The sequence below is a fragment of the Macaca mulatta genome, chromosome 19 (genome assembly GCF_049350105.2).
Source record: "Macaca mulatta isolate MMU2019108-1 chromosome 19, T2T-MMU8v2.0, whole genome shotgun sequence".
Lineage (NCBI taxonomy): Eukaryota > Metazoa > Chordata > Mammalia > Primates > Cercopithecidae > Macaca > Macaca mulatta.
The window spans coordinates 15896543-15919814 of record NC_133424.1 but is presented as its reverse complement, the minus strand read 5'-3'; the positions used below and the strand labels follow the sequence as shown (position 1 = coordinate 15919814).

The window sequence follows — 23272 nt, the reverse complement described above, 5'->3', positions numbered from 1 at the left end:
GCGGTGACGTCAGTGCGCTGGCGGCGGCGGCGGCGGCGGCGGCGGCGGCTGGGCTGTTTGTTCTGCTCTCCCGCAGCCGAGGAGCCGAAGCAGTGGCGGCGGCAGCGGCGGCGGCGGCTGCCGGCGGTGCCCGCGGGCGAGCGCGGCCTGTGACCTCGGCGGAGCGGCGGGCGGGCCCCGGCGCCGCGCAGGCAGCTCGGGGAGGGGGCGGCGGCAGCGGGCGGACGGCCGGCGGGGGCGGCGTGCGGCCTAGCGTCTCAGGTGAGGACCGGTGCCCTTCGGAGTGGCAGACGGCGCGGGGCAGCCGGCGGGGGCTCGCGGCGCGGCCCGCGTAACCTGCATTGCGTAATGGGGCCGGTGCGCCGCCACCTACGCCATTCGCGCGGCGCGGGGGCGGGGAGGCCGGGGCTACGCGGGCTCGGGCCTGCGGGCCTCCCGCGCCGCTCGCGCCAGGCCGGGGCTGGCTGCGCCGTTGGTGTCGGGGCGGCGGGGTCGCTTGCGGCTGCCCTGCCGTTGGTGCCGTCGGATCCGGGCTCGGGCTGGCCGGCGGGGCGCGGGCGGGGGGCGCGGGCGCCGCGGCGGGGCGGGCGGCCGGGGGCGGGCGGGGGGCGGGCCGAGGCGCCCGGCACTTCCTGCCGCCGCCATTTTGTCAAGTGAGGAGGAGGAGGAGGAGGAGGAGGAAGCGGCCGCCGCGGGGTCCGCGGCGCGCCCGGCCCGGGTAAGTCCGGGCCTGGCGCGGGGACCGCGAGCTCCGCCGTCCCGGTCTGCGGTCCTCTGGGCGGGCTCGGCCCCGGCGCTCACGTGGGCCTGGCCGGGCGCGCTCTTCCTCTGGCACCCAGGTCCTTCTGCCTGGGTCGGGGCAGCGCGCCCCCGCCCCCATCTCCTCACCTTCCTGGCGATCCCCGGAGCCCTGCGGAGAAAGGGGCAAGTTCCCTCCGGAGGGAGGTGGCTGCCGCTGCACGCAGGTCTGAGGACAGGCCTCCGAGGGCGGTAGCGGTGCCTTGGGGGCGAGCTTGGCCCGCTTGACGCACCCACTCCCAGCCTGGCAGCCCCTTGCTGGGCGCTTTGTTTTCGCCGGCGCTTACAACGGCCTATTTTATTTGCAGTGTTGTGTGTGTGTGTGGTGGTGGTGGTGGTGGTGGTGGTGGTGGTGGTTGTGGTGGTTTGGGGTGGGGACGTGGGGGAGTTGTGATTCAGCGAAATAAAATGATCCCCCTCTTCCCAAACGGAAATAGCATGGCTTCACCCGGCTGAGATGCCCCCAAGGCTTGGCCTTCCTTGAAGATGGGAAACCCCACGCTGGTGTAGTGGACGGTGTAAATACTTTGGTTCAGGCCGGTGCATGAGTCATGTGCTTCTCCTGGGTGGCTGACCTCTCTTTTACTCGAGACTACGCTTTGGTTTTTAAGATTTTTATTTGCTTGTTTACTTGTTTACTTTTTGTGCAGTCTGGTGGGGTGTCTGGTCTTGGTCATTGGGCTCATTTCTCTGCGTATGTGTTGGATGCTAGTGACCCCTTGGAATGTATGCTTCACGAGAATTGGAATGTCTGCTTACCTTCGACAGGGCTCTACCAGTCTGTGGTCCCAAAAACCAAGTCGCAGTTTACCTCTAAAGCAGTGGCTCTTTGGGGCTGTAACAATGGTCGGGAGTTTTTTATGAATGGAGCTGTCAAGTTCCCTACAAATTCCTTGAAATTTGTAGTCGTTTGGAAGTTGTAAAGAAAGCGATACTCAAAAGGATTTATGAATGTGTTTTTAATTTCAAGAAAGATCTTGATGGCACAATCTGTTTTATGACCTTGCCTATATATATATGTATGTATTTTTTTTTTGAGATGAGTCTCGCTCTGTCGCCCAGGCTGTAGTGCAGTGGCGCGATTTCGGCTCACTGCAACTTCCCCTCCGGGGTTCAAGCGATTCTCCTGTCTCAGCCTCCCGAGTAGCTGGGACTACAGGGCCCGCCACCACGCCCAGCTAATTTTTGTATTTTTAGTAGAGATGGCAGTTTCACCATGTTGGCCAGGCTGGTCTCAAACTCCTGACCTCAGGTATTCCGTCCTCCTCGGCTTCCCAAAGTGTTGGGATTACAGGCGTGAGCCACCGTTTCCGGCTGTCAGTAGTTTTATAAAACATTTATTTCGGTTTAATTTGGGTGGGGATTATCTTTTCACTTGTAGATAACCAACCGCTTCCCCCCAAAAACTTCAACCAGGGAAAGATAAACCACTCAGGGTCTCGATTGATCAGGGTCTCGATTGATCAAATGGAGAAGGCAAAGCCTAACCTGAAAAAAATGTATTGCTGCTCTGTTATCCACCATAGGAATAACTTTGATAGGAAACACAGTATCTTAAAGGCTCAGACTGGAGTAAGCTGGTCTCAGAATGGCTTTAGTTGGTCTTAACTGGAAGGAGTCGAGCCCACCTCAGTGTATCTTGCTAGCAGTCAGCCCAGTGGAATTGCTGAAGATAAGGAACTTTGTGCCTACAGATGAAAGATAAGAAGGTAGCTGCTGCGTTTTAAGGATTGTTTGGCTGTTCTGGGGTGCTATATGCGTAGCTTCACTAGTCTGGAGGACAGCGAGGGAACATTTTTAGCTAAGAATAACAAGAGAATCATTGGCCACTTAGTAAAATTTCCACTAAATTATTGAATTGTTTAAAGGAATTTAGACTTTGTTTCCAGAAGTTGCATTTTTGAGCCAGTTGTTGTGATCTTTGTACTAAATTGCATTTTTGCTTTAGGAGGTGGGGGTAACAATATTTTCTTGTTTCACAATTCAGGTTATTGAATCACTTGAGATTTACAGATTTGAGATGTTGGATTTTGTTTTGTTTTTAATTAATTTTTTTGAGACAGTCTAGCTGTCTGTCGCCAGGCTAGAGTGCAGTGGCGTGATCTCGGCTCACTGCAACCTCCACCTCCCGGGTTCAAGCAACTCTCCTGCCTCAGCCTCCCAAGTAACTGGCATTACAGGCACGCGCCGCCACACCCAGCTAATTTTTGTATTTTTAGTAGAGACGGGATTTCACCATGTTGGCCAGTATGGTCTCCATCTCCTCACCTCTCAATCCACCCGCCTCGGCCTCCCAAAGTACTGGGATTACAGGCCGGAGCCACCGCGCCCTGCCTGTTTTGTTTTTAAAGCAAAAAACCATTTGGCACCTCAGTGATTTGAAGACCCTGGGCTGTTAAATCTGATTCTGAAAACTTACCGTGTAGTCCGTCGTATTTTGTGAATGTAAAATGTTTTGGTTTCTGATTTTGACTAAACTGGTAGAGTAGACCATGTTTGTCTTTATGTCCCTGGCGAATCTGTAAAAAGGAAAGATAAGCTTGCCATTGGAGACGGCTCTAATGTTTCATAAATCTTTGTGATTTTTGGTGTCTAGAAAAGAATGTATATTTGCAAGGTGAGAATTGTGAGGAATTCCTTGCTGGTGCTGACATTTAATACGTAAGAGATTAGTTTGGAAAGATAAAATTTCTTTGTTAACTTAAAAAAAAAAAAAAAAAAAAAGCAGAACGGGCTGGGCATGCTGGCTCACGCCTGCAATCCCAGCAGTTTGCGAGGCCGAGGTGGGCGGATCACCTGAGGTTGAGAGTTCAAGACCAGCCTGATGAACATGGAGAAACCTCGTCTCTATTAAAAATACAAAATTAGCCGGGCGTGGTGGCGCATGCCTGTAATCCCAGCTACTTGGGAGGCTGAGGCAGGAGCATCGCTTGAACCCGGGAGGCGTAGGTTGCGGTGAGCCAAGATGACGCCATTGCACTCCAGCCTGGTCAACAAGAGCGGAACACCATCTCAAAACAAACAAAAGACAAAACCAGAATGTAAGTTGGATGAGGGCAGGGTTTTGTTTGCTTGACTTTGCCTATTTTATTATGTTGTATCTTGTGGCTAGAAGAGCTCCTTAAATAGTCTCAATGAATAAACTGGAGAAATAATTGAGCAAGAATCTTGCATGCTATAATGCCAAATGCAAATAATTCTGCTTTAAAAATGTTGTTAGCGGCCGGGCGCTGTGGCTCACGCCTGTAATCCCAGCACTTTGGGAGGCCGAGGCGGGCGGATCACAAGGTCAGGAGATCGAGACCATCCTGGCGAACATGATGAAACCCCGTCTCTACTAAAAATACAAAAAAATTAGCCGGGCGAGGTGGCGGGCACCTGTAGTCCCAGCTACTCAGGAGGCTGAGGCAGGAGAATGGCGTGAACCCGGGAGGCGGAGCTTGCAGTGAGCGGAGATTGCGCCACTGCACTCCAGCCTGGGCAACAGAGCGAGACTCCGTCTCAAAAAAAAAAAAAAAAATGTTGTTAGCCGTGGACATAATTGTTCAGTAGTGACTTACAAGGAATGTGAGTTTTAACTCAGATAACGCCAAGGTCCCTCGGAGTTGCAGTAAACTTACTATTAGTCCGAGCAGCCTGGCGTGCAGTGTGTTTCCATGCACTACTGGACATTTCCCACTTAACAGTTTGAAGTGCGGTGAGTGGCTTTGCGCTGTGGTTCAACCCTGACCTGCAAAAAGTATTTTTAAGAGGCAGGAGTAGTGAGTAATAAACACACATGGGTAGCATTTCTTAATGTGAATCTCATGTTGTCAGTGAAAACCTGATCCTTTTTTTTTTAAACATTGAACACATTTTTAAATATTTTGATTTTTGTGTGTGCATGATTGACCAATCCGTCTCTACAATTGGTCCCTGAGCCCTTACTATGTACAAGGAAAGACTGAAAGATGTTTGTATAATGACTTTAATATGCATAGTCTTTATTATTAGCGTGTTCATCCTTCACGTTTATTGAACATCAATTATGTATAATTTGAGCATAATAATATTGTAAAATCCTACCAAACATTTTTTTAAAAAATAATAGTTTTGAGATAAATGTTGTTATACATGATACAATCATGGGTTTTTAAATGTATTTACGGAGATTTGCAGCCATCACTGCAACGAATTTTAGGACATTTCCATTCCCCCAAAAGAAATCCATTACCTATCATTCTCCATCCTCCTGCCCACCCCCCACCACTTTTGCCCCTGGAAACCACTCATCTACTCTCTGCCTCTACAGATCTGCCTGTTCTGGATATTTCAGGAATCCTACAATATGTAACCTTTTGTGCCTGGCATCTTTCACTCACTGTACTGTTTTTTAAAGGTTCTTGCTGTGTAGCGTGAGTCAGTACTTCATTCCTTTTTATAACTGAATGATATTCCGTTATATGGCTATGCTACATTTTGTTTACCCGTTCATTAGTGGTTAACATTTGGGCTGTTTTCACTTTTTGACAATTGTGTACAATTTTTTTTTTTTTTTTTGAGACGGGGTCTTGCTGTGTCCCCTGGGCTGGAGTGCAGTGGCATGATCTCATCTCACTGCAGCCTCCGCCTCTGGGTTTTGGGTTCAAGCAATTCCCCTGCCTCATTCTCCTGAGTAGTTGGGATTACAGGCACCTGCCACCACGCTCGGCTAATTTTTGTATTTTTATTAGAGACTGTGTTTCACCATGTTGGCCAGACTGGTCTTGAACTCTGGAGTTCAAGTGTGATCCACCCACCTGGCTTTCCAAAGTGCTGGGATTACGGGCGTGAGCCACTGTGCCTGGCCTTTTGTGTACAGATTTTAGTTTCTCTGCGACAGATATCTGGGAGTGGAATTGCTGGGTCATATATCTATGTTCAAGTTTTTGAGGATGCAGCAGCTTTTTAATGGCATTGATTTTTCTAGTACTTAAGTAGAAGGGTTAAAAGCTTAATGGGATACTGAGTAACTGTTTAAATGAATGAGGAAATGCAACCGCAAGGGTATCTCATGTTGACATGTTGTAATACTGCCTTCATGGTTTGGTCACCGTTTGGTTTTTTTACATTGTGCTTGGTTACAGAACAGTTTGAAATGCTACTCCATAGAGAAGATGCACCCCAAACTTGCACTTCCATTATTGTAAAGGGTGATGTTTTAAAGCAGTTTGTTTTCAGTCTAAACAAGCTACCAACCTCAATTAAACCATGTCCACATGTCTTAGTGTAATTCATGGGATGTAGTCCACTCTGAAGAAGTAGAGGAAGAGAGTTCTGAGTCAGGGTGAGGGCAGAGCAGCCGTCTGTACTGGTGTTGTCCTTGTCCTGAAGAGGAACAACATTGGTTGGTCCACATCATTTGAAAACGAGATTGTAAGCCTTTTTTTTCTTTAAACAAAATAGCGCGTGGTCATTTTAAGGAATTTGGAAAATATAGGATGTTAAAATGATGGTTGAAAATGATCTCTTAATCCCATTTTCTTTCCTTCCACTTATTTGTCTGTATCTGAGTAACACAACTGGGTTGTAGTGAAGTTCTTTGTTTTTAATTTTTATTTATTTATTTAGAGACAGACTTTTGCTCTGTCATCCATGCTGGAGTCTTCACTCTATCACCCGTGCAGAGATTGGCTCACTGCAACCTCTGCCTCCCTGGTTCAAGCCATTCTCATGCCTCAGCCTCCCAAGTAGCTAGGACTGCAGGCTCCCCATTCCACCACACCTGGATAATTTCTTGTAGTTTTAGTAGAGACGGGGTTTTGCTGTGTTGGCCACACTGGTCTCGAACTCCTGGCCTCAAGTGATCTGCCTATCTGGGCCTCCCAAAGTGCTGGGATTAGGATAACAGGCATGAGCCACAGCGCCCAGCCTTTTTTTTTTTTTTTTTTTTTAAAAAGATGGAGTGTTGCTTTGTTGCCCAGGCTGGAGTGCAGTGGGGTGATCTTGGCTCACTGCAAGCTCCGCCTCCCAGGTTCATGCCATTCTCCTGCCTCAGCCTCCCAAATAGCTGGACTACAGGCGCCCACCACCACGCCTGGCTTCTTTTCTGTATTTTTAGTAGAGATGGGGTTACACCATGTTAGCCAGGATGGTCTGGATCTCCTGACCTCGTGATCCGCCCACCTCGGCCTCCCAAAGTGTTGAGATCACAGGCGTGAGCCACGGCGCCCGGCTTTTTTTTTTTTTTTTTTTTAATACTACATTGTGAACATTTCCAAAATGTTCCATTTTAACTGGGTGCTTAGCTATCATATGAATAGCATAATTTAATTCTGCTATTTTTGGACATTTGGATATGATTTCCAAGTTTTCTTTTTTTTTTTTTTTTTGAAACGAGGTCTTGCTCTGTTGCCCAGGCTGGGGTGCAGTGGCGCGATCTCGGCTTACTGCAGCCTCCACCTCCCGCGTTCAAGTAATTCTCCTACCTCAGCCTCCCTAGTAGCTAGGATTATAGACATGCACCTGCATGCCCAGCTGATTTTGTATTTTTAGTAGAGACAGGGTTTCTCCGTGTTGGTCAGGCTGGTCCGGAACTCCCGACCTCAGGTGATCCACCCGCCTCAGCCTCCCAAAGTGCTGGGATTGCCGCCGCGTCTGTATTTTTTTCTGTGTTTTATCTTTGAATTGGGGAGTGTATATTTTTGAAAACTTGATTTAACTTATTTTCTGGAAAGGTTGCATGTATTTCCGTTTCTCCAATCAGAGCTTGACAGTGTCTTGTTTATAGGGGTGAGATTTTAAACATTGTTTTTTCCCATAAATTATGATGTATGAAAACAAAATGTGTCTTTTTTAATGTGGTGAGAAGAAGTGTCTCTAAACTCTTGCTCTTTGACTTTTCTACCCTCTCCTGCCCAGAGTTGGACTTTGTTTCCTGAAATCAAGTCTCCTGACCCAGCAGTATGAGCCCAGTCCAGTCTTACTGGAATGCTCTAGGGAGGGTGACCTTGGAGGCTTGATTAGCCTCTTGGCTTCCAGTCCTATCTCATTTTTGCTGCCTTGCTCCAAAAACTGATAACACCAGTACGGCACATTCAGGCCTCGGTTAGACACTTGGCCCTGTTACCTGCTGTGTGACATTCAGTCTGTCACTCAGCCTTCCCAGAGCTTCACTGGCCCATCTTTCAGATGAGAGTAAAGTGAGACAGTGCCTCAGAGGGCACACAGCACAGGTCTTGGCAGCAGTGCTGTGCCCTCTCAAGGTTAGCTACTGCTGTCCTTGCCCAAGGTGAAGAATAGAAGTGGGAAGAGGAAGCCAGGGGTCAGAGTAGAGCTGCTGACAGCCAGGAGGGCACCAGCTGATCCAGGGCATGGTACTGGGTGATACTACGGCCTACCAGGTGCCTTCTAGAGGTGCCACCTCTTCCAAGTGAGCTCTGAGTGGAGACCAGTGGAAGAGGTGCTTGAAAGCGGGATTGTGTTTGTTTTTATCTTTTAATGAGATTAAGAACAGTGATAATGGGATTAGTGGAGGTGCAGCAGCTTTGGGGGCATCCACCCTGGGATGTTTGCTGCAGAGTTTGGGGAAATGATCCAGCAGGGGAAGCTGGCTCAGTGTATCCTCAAGCCTAAAACGTAACTTACCTATCTTATGAAAACCTGGTTATCTGAACACAAAGACATGGTCAGAGAGCCAGAAGGCACTGGGGGGCCAAAGTTTTTCCAGAACACAGGAACATTTTTATCTTTCTGGCCTCCATTGGCCCTGATTCTAATTATATTGGCATGTGGGCTTGGTGAAAGAATTCTGGTCCCCAGGAAGATGTGAGGTCTCCCTGAAAAGTTTGGTAGAGTAATCCTGGCAGCTGGATGTGTGGAGGTCCTGACTGGGAGCCTGGCTACTGCTCATGGACTTTGGGCCTTTTGGCCAGAAGAAGTAGTTAATTCCAGTTACTTACTAGGAGTCATTGGGATCCAGTTCCACAAAAGTTGTTGCCTTTTGTTTGTGTAAAATGCAATTGAAAGATTTCTTTAGAAGTTGGTCACATAATCTAAGCATTAACTTCAAATTAAGAGAATGTGAATAAATTTGACATTTGTTCTATTTTTCATTTATCCTAGGTGTAGACTGTTGTGTGATTCCTTCCCGCCCTCCCTCCTCCGCCTCCCCACCCCCGCTGCCCCAGGCATGTGTTAGCCTGTTCTGCCCAGCTGGAAGTTTCTGGGACCTTGGGCTGTGGCAGACAGCGTTGATTGGGTTTGGGTGGAGCTGTGTACCAGAGCGGGAAAGGAGAGAGAACACCATGGAGTTCGCTGTCGGGTGCAGTCCCAGCCCCGCCCCCTTCTGGCCTTGACCTCAGGGGAGTTAACATCATCTCCGTGTAAGCCACAGTTTTCTCTTCTGTAAAATGGGATCAGTGTGCCTGCACAATGACAAAAGTGGGACCATGTGGGTTCTGACCTGGGCCTCATGTCTAATTGTATAAAGATGCCTGGGACTCTCGAGAAAGATGGAGGCTAAGGAGTGCTGGTTTTGCTCTCTGCCTGAAAAAGTGTGAGAAATGCTGTCCAGGCCCTTCCTACTTAGTGTGTGTGGTCACCTTCCTTTCCTTGTCTTGGTCCCCACTCAAGGCTGAAACTCTTTATTTGTTCCTAGCTGCTCTTATGTCAAGAGACACTGGTACACTGTCAACCAGCACCAGGGGAGTGGTGTTGGGCTTGGTATTACACAATTTTCAGAAACGTGAATTAGTAATTCTCATGTCCTTGTGTGTTGCTAATGTCACCAGTTGTTCTTTCTCAGGCAGTAACATATACACGTCTATGGGTGAATTAGCCTTTGAGGTTTTGTTTTGTGTAAAGAAAAGGGAAGAGGGTGAGAAAAATTTGGGGACTTCATACTTGAAAATTTTACGTACTGTTCGAGGAAACATACATTTTGTGGGAGCAGATCATTATCATGAGAGTTGAAACAAAAAAACTACATGGAGGTGGAACCTGCCAGCCCAGTGGTGGGTGCCAGTCTGGGCCATACTGGGCTGCTGGGGCAGTCAGCAGGGAACATCTGTCTGTGTCCTTGGACCCGTTGCCTATCCACTCTAGCCTCAGTTTTTCGTATATAAAGTAGGGCAGATAGGTTTGGGTTCCAGAGAAAATTGACCAGAATCTGGATTTTAAGAGAAAGCGGTTCTTTTTTTTTTTTTTTTTTAAGAGATGGGGTCTTGCTGTGTTGCTCAGGCTGGACTTGAACTTCTGGGTTGAAGTGATCCTCCTGCCTTAGCCTCCCAATTAATTGGAAGAAAATAATTCTTTGTGTGTATGTTTGTTTGTTTGTTTTTGAGACCACTCCATTGCCCAGGCTGGAGTGCAGTGGTGCGATTTCAGCTCACTGCGAGCTCTGCCTCCGTGGTCCATGCCATTCTCCTGCCTCAGCCTCCCAAGTAGCGGAGACTACAGGCACCCACCACCACGCCTGGCTAATTTTTGTTGTTGTTGTTGTTGTTTTGTTTTGTTTTTGAGATGGAGTCTCACTCTGTTGCCCAGGCTGGAGTACAGTGGCGCGATCTCCGCTCACTGCAAGCTCCGCCTCCCGGATTCACGCCATTCTCCTGCCTCAGCCTCCAAAGTAGCTGGGACTACAGGCGCCTGCCACCACGCCCAGCTAATTTTTTTATTTTTAGTAGAGATGGGGTTTCACCGTGTTAGCCAAGATGGTCTCCACCCACCTCAGCCTCCCAAAGTGCCGGGATTACAGGCGTGAGCCACCCTGCCTGGCCTTTGTTTTGTATTTTTTAGTAGAGACGGGGTTTCGCTGTGTTAGCCAGGATAGTCTCAATCTCCTGACCTTGTGATCTGCCCGCCTTGGCCTCCCAAAGTGCTGGGATTACAGGCGTGAGCCACCGCGCCCAGCCTTCGTTGTGTGTTTTTAAACCTATGGGTCATGAAACAAATCTAGTGGGTTGCAGTTGGTGTATAGGGGAGAAAAGGGAAATGTCAGAGGGTGTCCCAATTTTCAAAGATATTTCATAAAACCTTTGCTTTGATCTTAGGTGTTGTGTACATGATAAAATGTGTTTCTTTCTGGGGGGGGTCATGTCAGAGGAGTGTGAATTACATTGATTTCCATGCTACTTGATGGCAGTTGTGAGTACCTTGATTTTTGTGTGTGTGTGTGTGTGTGTGTGTGTGTGTGTGCGCGCGCCATTTTGCAATCAGTTTCTTCATTTGCCCAATGATGACTGTTCTGGATACGCTTTCTAGTAGCAGGTGAAATGCGTGGATCTGTAGTTTCTTTTCTTCCCTGTACCCACTGTATTTTAGGAACTTTATAGGGGGTGATGTGAGGGAAGTTGAAGAAGCATGGAGTGGTGAAGGTCTAGTAGTTTGCCACAGGTGAAACAAGAAGTATGTAGAGTGTCATTTGTGTGCATGTGTGGTAAGCTACTTGTCAATTATTCTCAGATGTTGTTCTCCTAACTTTATTCAGTTGACTGTTAGGAAATGGTTGTATTAGTTAGGTCTCTCTCTGGTATAAATAACAAAGTTAGCTGAAGCAAAAGGGGATTTGTTGCCTGATGCAACAGGAGGCTTAGAAGCAGTTGAATCTAGGGGCTTCACAATGACTTCAGAACTTGTTCTCTATCACTAATGTTCTGACCTCAAGGTCAAGAGTGAGTCTTCCCCAGTAGTGCTCTCTGATGGCAGTGGATTCTAGGTTGGGTCATTGCCCATCTCTGACCATGTGCAGAATGGGAATGCTTAACTGGCTTGCCTCAAGCATGGCGCCTGTAGCTGGTCTCTGCCCTCCACTCCGTTAACCCAAGTAGTTGCTCCAGCAGCATCTTGCTTGTTGATATGAGGCATGCTAGATGGGATGCTATGGGACAGAGTCTATCTTTTCTGCCTCCCTCCCCTCCCCTCCCCTCCCCTCCCCTTCCCTCCCCTTCCCTCCCCTTCCCTCTCCCTTCCTCCACCTCCTGGGTCAAGCGATTCTCCTGTCTCAGCGTCCCGAGTAGCTGGGATTACAAGCATGTGCCACCATGCTCGGCTAGTTTTTGTATTTTTAGTAGAGGCAGGGTTTCACCCCGTTGGCCAGGCTGGTCTCAAACTCCTGACCTCAGGTGATCCATCCGCCTTGGCCTCCCAAAGTGTTGAGATTACAGGCATGAGCCACCATGCCTGGTCCACAGTCCTATACTGAAAGTAAAATGTACTCCCGAACTTGAAGCAAGAAATTTTGGTTGGCATACTAGTTTGTAAACCAGAATTAGTGGAAAATAGTTCGGAACTGAGTTACTCACAAAGGGTAGACTGAAGATAGTTAAGGATGTATGTATCCCAAATATTTTCATAGAAGATGAAATACACTGTTTATCTTACCTGTGTCAGGCATAGAAGGAGCTCTGGGAGAAGTCATGCCAAGTCTCAGGAGTCACTTGGGTAGGCTGAAGGATGCAGTTTGGCGGGAAAACAGCCCTGAAGGGAGCACAGGAGTGAGACCAGCTTAGACAGTTGAGGAAGTGTTCAGGAAAATCTTGGATAAGAGACCAGGTAGATATAAAGTTTCAATAAATGCTTACAAGATTGAAATTGTATTTGCATATTAGGTCTCTCTCCCATATAAATAACAAGTTATATAAATAACAACTTGTTATTTATATGGTAACATATAATTTATATGGTATATTTTTATGAGTAACTTGTTACTTCAGGAGACTGGAGTCATCTATCTTCCATGCCTGCAAAAGCTACAGTTGTAATTTTGCTATTTACTAAGCTGTTTCCGCACTCAGGTTCTTGTAGTCTGCTGCTTGGCATTCCTTAAGCATTACAAAAAGCCTTCTCAGATTTCCATAATCAAAAACAAGTGTTAAGTTCTACTGTAATAATTGTTTTCCTACAGTTCTTACTGTTGGAAATATTCGGTCCTTTAGGAGGCTCAAAATAATTGAGTCTAGTGGCTGAGAATGGGACTGGCCCTGCTTCTCTCTAGATCATCACTCCTTAAGAGGAGGCTGGAGGTCTCCTTGAGTATGCTACAAATGCTTTGGATCCTCTCTCCACAAAAATGCACATAGGCATAAACATTGAACTCTAAAGACCAGGTACCAGAATTAATTTCCTGATTTTACTCTGAGGAAGAAAAATTTATTACAATGTTGGTTAAAAGGCTATTGATGGCTTTTTTGGGTTTTTTTGTTTGTTTTGGAGATAGTCTCACTTTGTTGCCCAGGCTGGAGTGGAGTGGCATGATCACGGCTAACTAGTCTCAGCCTCCCCATACTCAGGTAATCCTCCCACCTCAGCCTCCTGAGTAGCTGGAGCTACAGGCGTGGGCCACCACACCCAGCTAATTTTGGTATTTTTTTGTAGAGACAGGGTTTTGCCATGTTGCTCAGGCAGGCTGGTCTGGAATCCTGGGCTTAAGCAGTTCATCTGCCTCGGCCTCTCAAAGTGCTGGGATTACAGGCATGAGCCACCTCACCCTGCCTCTTGATGGTTTTGAATACTTTTCATTTTTATTTTTTAAGACAGGGTCTTGCTCTGTTGCCCAGGCTGGAGTGCAGTGGCTTGATCTTGGCTCACTGCAGCTTTGACCTCCCAGGCTTAAGTGATCCTCCCACCTCAGCCTCCTGAGTAGCTGTGACTACAGATGTGTGTCACCATGCCTAGCTTAGTTTTACTTTTTGAGACAAGGTGTCACTCTGTCATCCACGCTGGAGTGCAGTTGCTCACTGCAGCATCAGCCTTCCAGGTAGCTGGGACTACAGGTGTGAGCCACCATGCCCAGCTAATTTTTTGTATTTTTGTGGAGACGGGGTTTCGCCATGTTGCCCAGGCTCCAACTCCTGGGCTCAAGTGATCTGCCCACTTTGGCCTCCCAGAGTGCTGAGATTACGGGTGTGAGGCACCACCGCTCCCAGCCTTTTTTTTTTTTTTTTTTTTTTTTTGTAGAGACAAGGTCACCCTATGTTGCCCAGGCTGGTCTTGAATTCCTGGACTTGAGCGAGCCTCCTGCCTTCTTTGCTTCCCAGAGTGCTGGGATTACACGGGTGAGCCACTGTGCCAGGCTGGTTTTCACATTATCTTTCTTTTGTAGACATTTACAACTTGGAAACAGGGTGGATCACCCATTTTAGTTTGTCCTTGTAAAAATCCTCCAGAGGTTTCACAGAGTTGTCAGGTAACATGTCAACAGTGGTGTGAACCTTCCCAGGGCTCCTGTGCCCCCAACTTTGTCAGCTTGTGCTCTTTCCTGGGGATAAGGAATTTGAGAATGTACCAGAATTGGGTCTGTTGCAGAGGCCACAGATGAGGGTCTTGGTACTAGGGCTCTTCACTGAAGCTGTTGCTGTTTATAAACTGTCTCCATGATTTGCTGCTGTTATGGAGCCTTTGCTGCAGAAGGTAACTGAATGGTTTCTAGCCAGCCTGATTATTTATGTGGTGGTGTTGGATGTGGGTAGGCTTACGAGATTTATGCTGTAGTCCCTTACGTGGCTTAATGTGTGCCCTCTGCTGTGGGACATTTGCTTATGTATGCACTTGAACCTGCAGATTGAGGCAGAAAGCCTGTGGGAAAGTACCATTCTTCACCATGACATGCTTATGTTTACGGATATCGGCATGCTACAGCAAGCAGTGTACACAGTGCCTCTCTCTTTTTCCTCACATCCCTGTCTGGTGGAAGGAATAGGAAATACAATACCATAAACTTGAATAATTCATACTTCTGTAATTGGGGCAGAGTTGAGTCAGAGGATGGAAAAGAACTCTTATTACTTCTAAGAATAGCACCTATTACAGACTCTTTCACCCCTCCCTAAATAATTTCTATAGTTTGAAGATTAAACTTGTATGTGCCAATGGATGTTTTCTCTCATTCATTTACCATTGGTCTTGGCTTTTATTAATCCCATTTCTCTGCTCAGTTGGATTGCAGTCTTACTGTACAGGCCTGATTTTTGTAACTTAAGCAATTTCCTCTTTCTATTCTGTAATTAAGAGAAATAAGATCATGTATGTGAAAGAGTTCTGTGAAAGGTGGTGCTATCTCTGTGTAGGTTGTTTTCATTTGTAATCTTCATTAAAAATTACTTGGCTCTGAAGCACTTTTCAGTTATAAAAAGCTGCCAAGTATTAGAGTTGTGTGTATATGAGACTTTTCATTTGTTTTCCTTTTGACAGTAGGAAACCATTGAGCTGACAGATTAGCTGCCTGGAAATAATACCACCTTCATGTTCGTCTATTTCAAAATAATAGCTCACCTATCTGTAATCCCAGGAATGCAGTTTTAAATTTCCAGTGTTGGAGCAGTCTCTCTATTGGGCCCTTTTGAGTTTCATAGCATGCTGCCTGCAGCTTGCCTATCTTCAGTCTTTGGGCCTGTCTGCTCTGGTAACTGATGTCCTTTGCACTCGTGAGAGCTGGTTACCCTTTCTGGCCTGTGTCTCTTTCCCCTGACCTTCTGAACACCACCACCACCACCCCCTGCCGCCCCCCCACTCCCATTGTTCACCTTAAAGCAGTCCTTATCTTTGTTGACTCTGAAAAGTTCAGGGTTTGTAGCAAATAGCTGTCTATGAATAGGCTTCCCTGTAAAGTATAAAAACTACATTTTCTGACTGAATGCTTGACATCTTCCTTAATTTTTTTCTGTTACTTACTGCATGCCTATTCTGAAGTGGTGGAGCCAAACATCCATCAGTCCAGTTTCTGTGTCAACCATGGTGATGTAGGGAGCTGCAGACCTGGTCACTTCACTGCCACATTGCTCTCCCCAGACCCTGAGCTTGAGGTCACTGGTGCTGATTGTTCTGTCTTAGCGAATATTTCTAAGACTCTATGCATTCCTTAAGTCCTCAGAAAACAACCATATACACTGGGCACTAGTATCATCCCGTTTTGCAAATGAGGAAGCTGATGCTTGGAGAGCTGTCGCTTGGGCAGGGTTGCAGGGTCACAGAGCTGGTAAGTAGTTGGGAGCACTTGTCTCCAGAGCCTGCTAGCTCCTGACTGCTGTGGCACAAGCTGTGGGAATCCACCATATTCAGCTTTGTTCTCAATGAACTCAGATGGTTTGGATGATGTGCAGTGAGCACAGGGTACAGCTCAGAAGTGCTCTCCAAGACGTCCAGGCAAGGCAGCGTGAGAGGGAAGAGACCTTCCAACTGGGAGCATAGGAAGGGGGCTAGCGTTCAGTCTGGTTCTTCAGTGAGGACAGCAGAGGTTTAGACAGAGACCTGAACGGGTCTGAAAGCAACTACCTGTCCCTTGGAGATGCTCAGCAGGGTGAGGGGATGGTCAGAAGAGGGATGCAGAACGCTGACTGAACAGGTCTCCTTTTCACCCAGACATCTGGTCAGTAAAAACAGTGCTCCCCTCCTGAGGAGTTTCTCATGAAGACATTCACAAGAGTGGAATTTAACTTCATCTTGAAAAAGTTTCCGCTAGAGAACCAAGTTGCCTTGATTTAGTTTCACTTCCATTTTTTCTTTTTCCTCTCTTTTTGTTTCGAGATGGAGTTTGGTTCTTATTGCCCAGGCTGGAATGGAACGGTGTCGTCTCAGCTCACTGCAACCTCCGTCTCCCAGGTTCAAGTGATTCTCCTGCCTCGGCCTCCTGAGTTGCTGGGATTAAAGGCATGCGCCACCATGCCTGGCTGATTTTTCTCTATTTTTTATTAGAGACAGGGTTTTACTATGTTAGCCAGGCTGGTCTCTTAACTCCTGACCTCTGGGGATCCACCTGCCTCGGCCTCCCAAAGTGCTGGGATTACAGGTGTAAGCCACCACGCCCGGCCTTCACTTCCATTTTTTCTTTTGCTACTCAGCGCAAGTCTGTGAGTACGGAAGTGGGAGGATTGGGGAGAAGTCAGTAAAATGGAGGGTGTCTTTAGTCCAGGTGCCCCAGGCTCGTTAAAATTGTGGTGTGAACTGGATGATCTTTCAGGATTATGGTGAGCTGCTCAGTCTTGAGATGCTTTTTTTTTGAGACAGAGTCACCCAGGCTAGAGTGCAGTGGTGTGATTTCAGCTGACTGCAGCCTCCACCTCCCGGGTTCAAGTGATTCTCATGCCTCAGCCTCCCAAGTAGCTGGGACTACAGGCGCCTGCTACCACGCCCAACTGGGTTTTTTTTTGGGGGGGGGGGGGGTATTTTTAGTAGAGATGAGGCTTCACCATGTTTTCAGGCTGGTCTTTAACTTCTGATCTCAACTGATTCACATGCCTGGTCCTCCCAACATGCTGGGATTACAGGCGTGAGTCACCATGCCTGGCCCTTGAAGTGCTGCTTACTGTAGGGTAGAATTGAGTTTTAGCTCATGGGTGCTTCCCCACCCCCCATCCCCTTAAGGATTCTGTTTCCAAGGGAATTTCCTGCCTGCCTCAGACACACCAAATGGGACTCAGTCAACATCCATGTCCAATGTATGTGCTGGATGTACTCGGTAATCAGACACTATTCTGCGTTCTGCATGTGCATTTGATGGTGAACGGAGGAGTTTCCCGTGTGTGTGCTGTATATACTGCAGACATGACAGTGAGTGAGGCAGGGGTTTCAGAGATCCTAATGTCTCCAGTGGTGGAGATTGTTGCACAAAGATCCTAATACCCCTGTGCTAGAAAAGTGGTGATTGATTTAACAGGTGTGCCCTGAAGGATTTTACTTTTACATCTTTTCTTTGACTTTGTAAAATGACATATGATCTCATTCAGTAGGAAATTGGCTCTGAACACCTGTGAGGGGGAAAAAAAAAACCCAGTCCAGAGAAAATGGTAGAAGTGATTAAACTCCACGCACAGTGCTACTAGTAAGCCAGTTGAAAAGTACACGATCAAAATAGAATAGATGACTGCAACATGATTATGCTACCCTGAAACTGCATTGCGTATAGGATAAGATCTACACTCCTGTTGTGTGGCACCCTGAGCTCCTGGGTTCTGTGACTCACTGTTGCCTCATTCAGTTCATTTGATTCTTCTTCCAGACATCCCCCAAACCCCATTCCCTCCATCTTCCGAGGTCTGGTTTGGACCTTATTTATTTTACAGTGTACTACTACCCAATTTCCAAAGCAGTGCCGTCCAGGAGGACTTTCTGCAGTGTTGGGAATGTTCTGCAGCTGGGTTATCCAGCCTGGTAGCCACTGTCCCCTGTGGTAAGTTGGGCATTTGATGGGGGCTTGGAACACTCAGTAGTGCTGTTATCAACCTGTTTTGACAGGTTTTAGAGAAAATGGGGTCTCTTTAGCTCCTTGACCATGTGGAGCTTGTAGGATATCCTCATGGATGCTGTCATTGAAGCAGTTGGATGTGCAAACCTGGAATGCAAGGGTGGCTCTAGACCAGATTTGGGGGTGTTGGGTATCGCCAGGAGGATGGGTGTGAGGTCTCCTCCCAATAGGATGTTGGAAATGGAGTCCCAGCAGGGTCCCAGACTTGAGAAAGCCAGGCCCATGTGTAGTAAGAACACAGATTAGTGAATTTGCTTTAATCTCGGGAATGGTGAAGGGCATTTCTTTCCAAAACAATGTATCCTAGAGTGAACTCCAGTGACCTAGGTAAGTATCATGTTTTCTAGTTTTGCCCTCTGTTCTTGGAGCCTAGAAAATTCCCCACTTCTCTTTGGAATTTGCTTTATCTGACATCTTTCATTTCATTCATTCTATGCCTCCACATCCCCATGTCCCCCATGTTGTGAGCAGGGTTTTAGGAGAAGGACTGGCACATTTTGGCACATTATGTTTGTGTGTGGAAAATGGGAAGTGCTGAGCTGTGGTACTAGAAGGTGCCAGTGGTGGGTCCACCTGGAGTGAGTAAACCAGTGGTTGAGATGACTTGAAAATATCCCCTATCGATGTTTCAGGCAGGATGGCCCCTGAGTTCCTGAGGCAGAGGTTCTTAAATTTGGCATGTGTACTCCTCCCTCTCACTCATCATGGGGTTTTTCTGGTAAGCACTTGATGTTTCTGGTTATTGAGCAGTTACTTGTGTTGAGTGCTAGGGACTGGAGGTCCCTAGTCTAGGTGCTGGAGGTCAGCGGTAAGCAAGGTGGATGACACCCATCCTCCTGCCTGCTGAGTTCATGTGCTAGGAGACTGTGGGGCAAATGATGCAGCCTGCTTGGCTTTTAGTCTATGATTACAGATTATTAAATATAAATATTAATATATTAAATAGTTATTACTAATTCATGACATTCACACTTTTTTTTTTTTTTGAGACAGAGTCTCGCTCTGTCACCCAGGCTGGAGTGCAGTGGCGTGATCTCGGTTCACTGCAAGCTCCGCCTCCCAGGTTCACGCCATTCTCCCACCTCAGCCTCCCGAGTAGCTGGGAGTACAGGCGCCCGCCACCACACCCAGCTAATTTTTTGTATTTTTAGTAGAGATGGCGTTTCACCGTGTTAGCTAGGGTGGTCTCCATCTCCTGACCTCGTGATCTGCCCGCCTTGGCCTCCCAAAGTGCTGGGATTACAGTCATGAGCTACTGTGTCTGACTTTTTTTTTTTGGGAGGTGGAGTCTCGCTCTGTTGCCCAGGCTGGAATGCAGTGGTGCGATCTTGGCTCACTGCAAGCTCCGCCTCCCGGGTTCACGCCATTCTCCTGCGTCAGCCTCCCGAGTGCTGGGACTACAGGTGCCTGCCACCATGCCCAGCTAATTTTTTGTATTTTGAGTAGAGAAGTCGGGCTTTTACCGTGTTAGTCGGGATGGTCTCGAGCTCCTGACCTCGTGATCTGCCTGCCTCGGCCTCCCAGAGTGCTGGGATTACAGGCGTGAGCCACCGTGCCCAGCCACCATTCACAATTTTTTTTTGGAGACAGGGTCTCTGTCATCCAGGCTGGAGTGCATAGTGGCACAGTCTTGGCTCACTGCAGCCTGCATCCTCCGGGCTCAAGCTATCCTCTCACCTCAGTCTCCTGAGTAGCTACGCCCTACATTTTTGTTTTGTTTTGTGAGTCTCACTCTGTCACCCAGGCTGGAGTGCAATGGTGTGATCTCGGCTCACTGCAACTTGCGCCTCCTGGGTTCTAAGCGATTCTCTTGCCTCAGCCTCCGGAGTAGCTAGAATTGCAGGCATGCGCCCCCACACCCGGCTGATTTTGTATTTTTTGGAGAGACGGGGGTTTCCTCATGTTGGCCAGGCTGGTCTAGAACTCCTGACCTCAGGTGATCCACCTGCCTTAGCCTCCCAAATTTCTGGGATTACAGGTGTGAGCCACTGTGCACAGCCTTTTGTTTGTTTGTTTTGGTTTTGTTGTTTCTGACGGATTTTCACTTTCGTTGCCCAGGCTGGAGCGCAATGGCATGATCTCGGCTCACTGCAACCTCCGCCTCCCGGGTTCAAGCGATTCTCCTGCCTCAGCCTTCTGAGTAGCTGGCATTATAGGCGCGCACCACCACGCCCAGCTAATTTTTTGTATTTTTAGTAGAGACGGGTTTTCACCATGGCCAGGCTGGTCTTGAACTCCTGACATCAGGTGATCCGCCTGCCTCGGCCTCCCAGAGTGCTGGGATTACAGGTATGAGCCACCGCCCCTGGCCCCTTTTTTGTATTTTTAGTAGAGATGGGGTCTCACCATGTTGTCTAGGCTGGTCTCGAACTCCTGAGTTGAAGCAATGTGCCTGTCTTGGCCTCTCAAACTGCAGGGATTACAAATGGGAGCAACCAGCTACCGCGCCTGGCCAACGTTTGTTTTTATTAGTAGTGGGTGTTTATTAACACTTGCTTTGTGTAGCATTTCATTTGACCCAGCCCTGTGAGGGCATTCTCCCACGTTAGTATTGAGGAATATGGGCGGAACCCATTTGCCTCTGCATGCAAATACCTGTGTATTCAAAACATAAAATGCAACATCCTAACCATTTTACAGTGTAAACTATATGCATATTGTTGTGCAGATCACTAGAAAGTTTTCATCTTGCAAAGCTGACACTGTATCCTTCAAATCACTTCCCTTTCCTTCCTCCCCCCAGCCTGTGACAGCCAGTCTTCTGCTTTCTGTTTCTATAAGTTTGACTACCATAGTCACTTCATATAAGCATAATCAGACAGTATTTGTTTTTTGTTTTCTTTTGTTTTGTTTTGAGATGGAATTTCGTTCTTGTTGCCCAGCCTTGAGTGCAATGGCGTGATCTTGGCTTACTGCAATATCTGCCTCCCGGGTTCAAGTGATTCTCCTGCCTCGGCCTCTCAGGTAGCTGGGATTACAGCACCCGCCACCATGCCTGGCTAATTTTTTTTTTTTTAATGTATTTTTAGTAGAGATGGAGTTTTACCACGTTGGCCAGGCTGGTCTTGAACTCCTGATCTCAGGTGATCCACCCACCTCTGCTTCCCAAAAGTACTAGGATTACAGGCATGAGCCACCGCGCCTGGCCAAATCAGACAGTATTTAGAATTTGTCTTTCGTGATTTGCTTATTTCACTAAGCATAATGTTCTCCAGCAACAAATGCTGTGTTGTAGCATGTCAGAATTCCACTCTTTTGTTGATGGACAGTTGGGTTGCTTCCACCTCTTGGCTGTTGTGAAGAATGCAGCAGTGAACATGAGTGTGCAAATATCCACCTGCCTACTTTTTTTTTTTTTGACAGGGAGTTTCACTCTGTTGCCCAGGCTGGAGTGCAGTGGCACGATCTCGACTCCCTGCAACCTCCACCTCCTGTGCTCAAGCTATTCTTGTGCCTCAGCCTCTCAAGTAGCTGGGACTACAGGCCCCTTGCCACCATGCCTGGCTAATTTTTGTGTTTTTAATACAAACAGGGTTTCACCATGTTAGCCAGGCTGGTCTCAAACTCCTGGCCTCAAGGGATCCATCTGCCTGGGCCTCCATAGTGCTGGGATTACAGGCATGAGCCCCTGCTCCCGGCTGTCTTGCTTACTTGTTGAACACATATTAGAACTAAGAACGTGGATGTGGAAGCCTGCTGGGGGGTTTTTAATTCCCCGTATCCTGCCTCCACACGGAAACTGATTTTGGGGATGCATATTGGGCATCTGTGAAGAACAGACACAAAGGTATGAGAGATGGGAGATGGTTCAAACAGTGGCGCAGCCAGGTGTCTTTCAGGACAGCCTAAAGTACTATTTAAGGTGGGGCGCAGTGGCTCATGCCTGTAATCCTAGCACTTTGGGAGGCCGAGGCAGGTGGATCACCTGAGGTCAGGAGTTCGAGACCATCCTGGCCAGTATGGTGAAACCCTGTCTCAGAAAAAATATAAAAAACGGCCTAGTGGGGTGGCTCACGCCTTTAATCCCAGCACTTTGGGAGGCTGAGGTGGGTGGATCACGAGGTCAGGAGATCGAGACCATCCTGGCTAACATGGTGAAACCCCGTCTCGACTCAGAAGAAATTAGCCAAGCATGGTGGCGGGCACCTGTAGTCCCAGCTGCTGAAGTGGCTGAGGCAGGAGAATGGCCTGAACCCAGGAGGCGGAGGTTGCAGTGAGCCGAGATGGTGCCAATGCACTCCAGCCTCGGCAACAGAGTGAGACTCTATCTCAAAAAAAAAAAAAAAACAAAATCCAGAAATCAGCCGGACATGGAGGCATGCGCCTGTAGTTCCAGCTCCCCAGGAGGCGGAGGTTGCAGTGAGCTGAGATCACGCCATTGCAGTTCAACCTGGGCAACAGAGTGAGACGCTCTTTCCAAAAATAAAAAGAAAAGAAAGAAGAGATGGTTTAAAACTGGATTGGATCTCACCCTTTCATCAGTTCCCAGGGACTCATCCTATCAGTGGGCTTCTCACTCCAACCCATTTTGTACAATAATTTCCACAGCAAGTAGTTTCTGTCTTGATGTCACCTTGAAAAGGCTCACAGAATCAACATTTCTTAACATTTCTCTGTGCATTGCTTCAGAATGTAACCAGAAAAGCTTAGGTTTTGGAATGTTATGTGTGTGAGGGTGCTTACCAACTCTTGAGGAGACAGAGAAGTGAGAGGAGCCCCTGGTGAAGCCAGATTGGCAAGCTCTGCCTCTCTCCGCACTCAGTGTTCTGTGACTTTTGCCTGGATGACTTGATTGCTTTGTCCTTCACTCTGGCACAGTGATTCTTGGGTACGGTCCCTTAGTCCTTGGAAGGGCAGCATGGAGCCTCAGAATTGATGGCCACACTACACAGTTTGCTCCTCCAGAAGGAAGCATGTTTGATTCCCCTCCCCTACCCCCAATTTCAGAAAATCTGGTTGTATCCTTAGAAATGACACTATCCGTTCATCAGTTCATGGATATTTTGGTTTCTAGTTTTTGGCTCTTATGAATAATACCTCTGTGAGTGCCCACACACACTTTTTATGTAGAAATGTTTTCCTTTCTCTTGGCATATGCGTAGGGGAGGAATTTCTGGGACATTCATTACCTATGTTTAACCTTTTGAGGAACTGCCAGACTGTTTTACAAAGTGGCTGCCCCATTTTACATTGCTGGACATATGCTGGACATCGTTTCTCCGCATCCTTGCCAACAATTGTTGTTTGTCTTTCACATGATAGCACAGATCCCTTTTA

General features: G+C 47.7%; 1 protein-coding gene and 3 long non-coding RNA genes across 9 annotated transcripts in view; 2 read left to right on the top strand and 2 right to left on the bottom strand.

The window, feature by feature from the left end:
• Positions 1-23272, bottom strand: part of LOC144336816 (uncharacterized) — a 177521-nt gene that overhangs the window by 55817 nt on the left and 98432 nt on the right. The gene's annotated exons all lie outside the window — the stretch shown is intronic.
• Positions 53-23272, top strand: part of BRD4 (bromodomain containing 4) — a 99903-nt gene continuing 76683 nt past the window's right edge. For 2 of the 6 annotated variants that reach the window (XM_077978092.1, XM_077978097.1), the window contains exon 1: positions 53-261. The gene's annotated coding sequence lies outside the window, so the exon portion shown is untranslated. Of the gene's footprint in view, positions 262-640; positions 966-8880; positions 9141-23272 lie in introns of those variants that run through there. The other 4 variants (XM_077978091.1, XM_077978095.1, XM_077978094.1 and 1 more) reach the window with 4 other exon arrangements.
• LOC144336812 (uncharacterized) overlaps positions 6690-23272 on the top strand; it is a 27905-nt gene continuing 11322 nt past the window's right edge. The window contains exon 1 of the long non-coding RNA XR_013409131.1: positions 6690-6837. This is a non-coding gene — a long non-coding RNA (uncharacterized LOC144336812). The remainder of the gene's footprint in view (positions 6838-23272) is intronic.
• LOC144336811 (uncharacterized) lies at positions 19052-22441 on the bottom strand. The gene is made up of 2 exons (XR_013409129.1): positions 21879-22441; positions 19052-21585 (listed from the first exon to the last, which is right to left on the bottom strand). It is a non-coding gene; the product is annotated as an uncharacterized LOC144336811 (long non-coding RNA).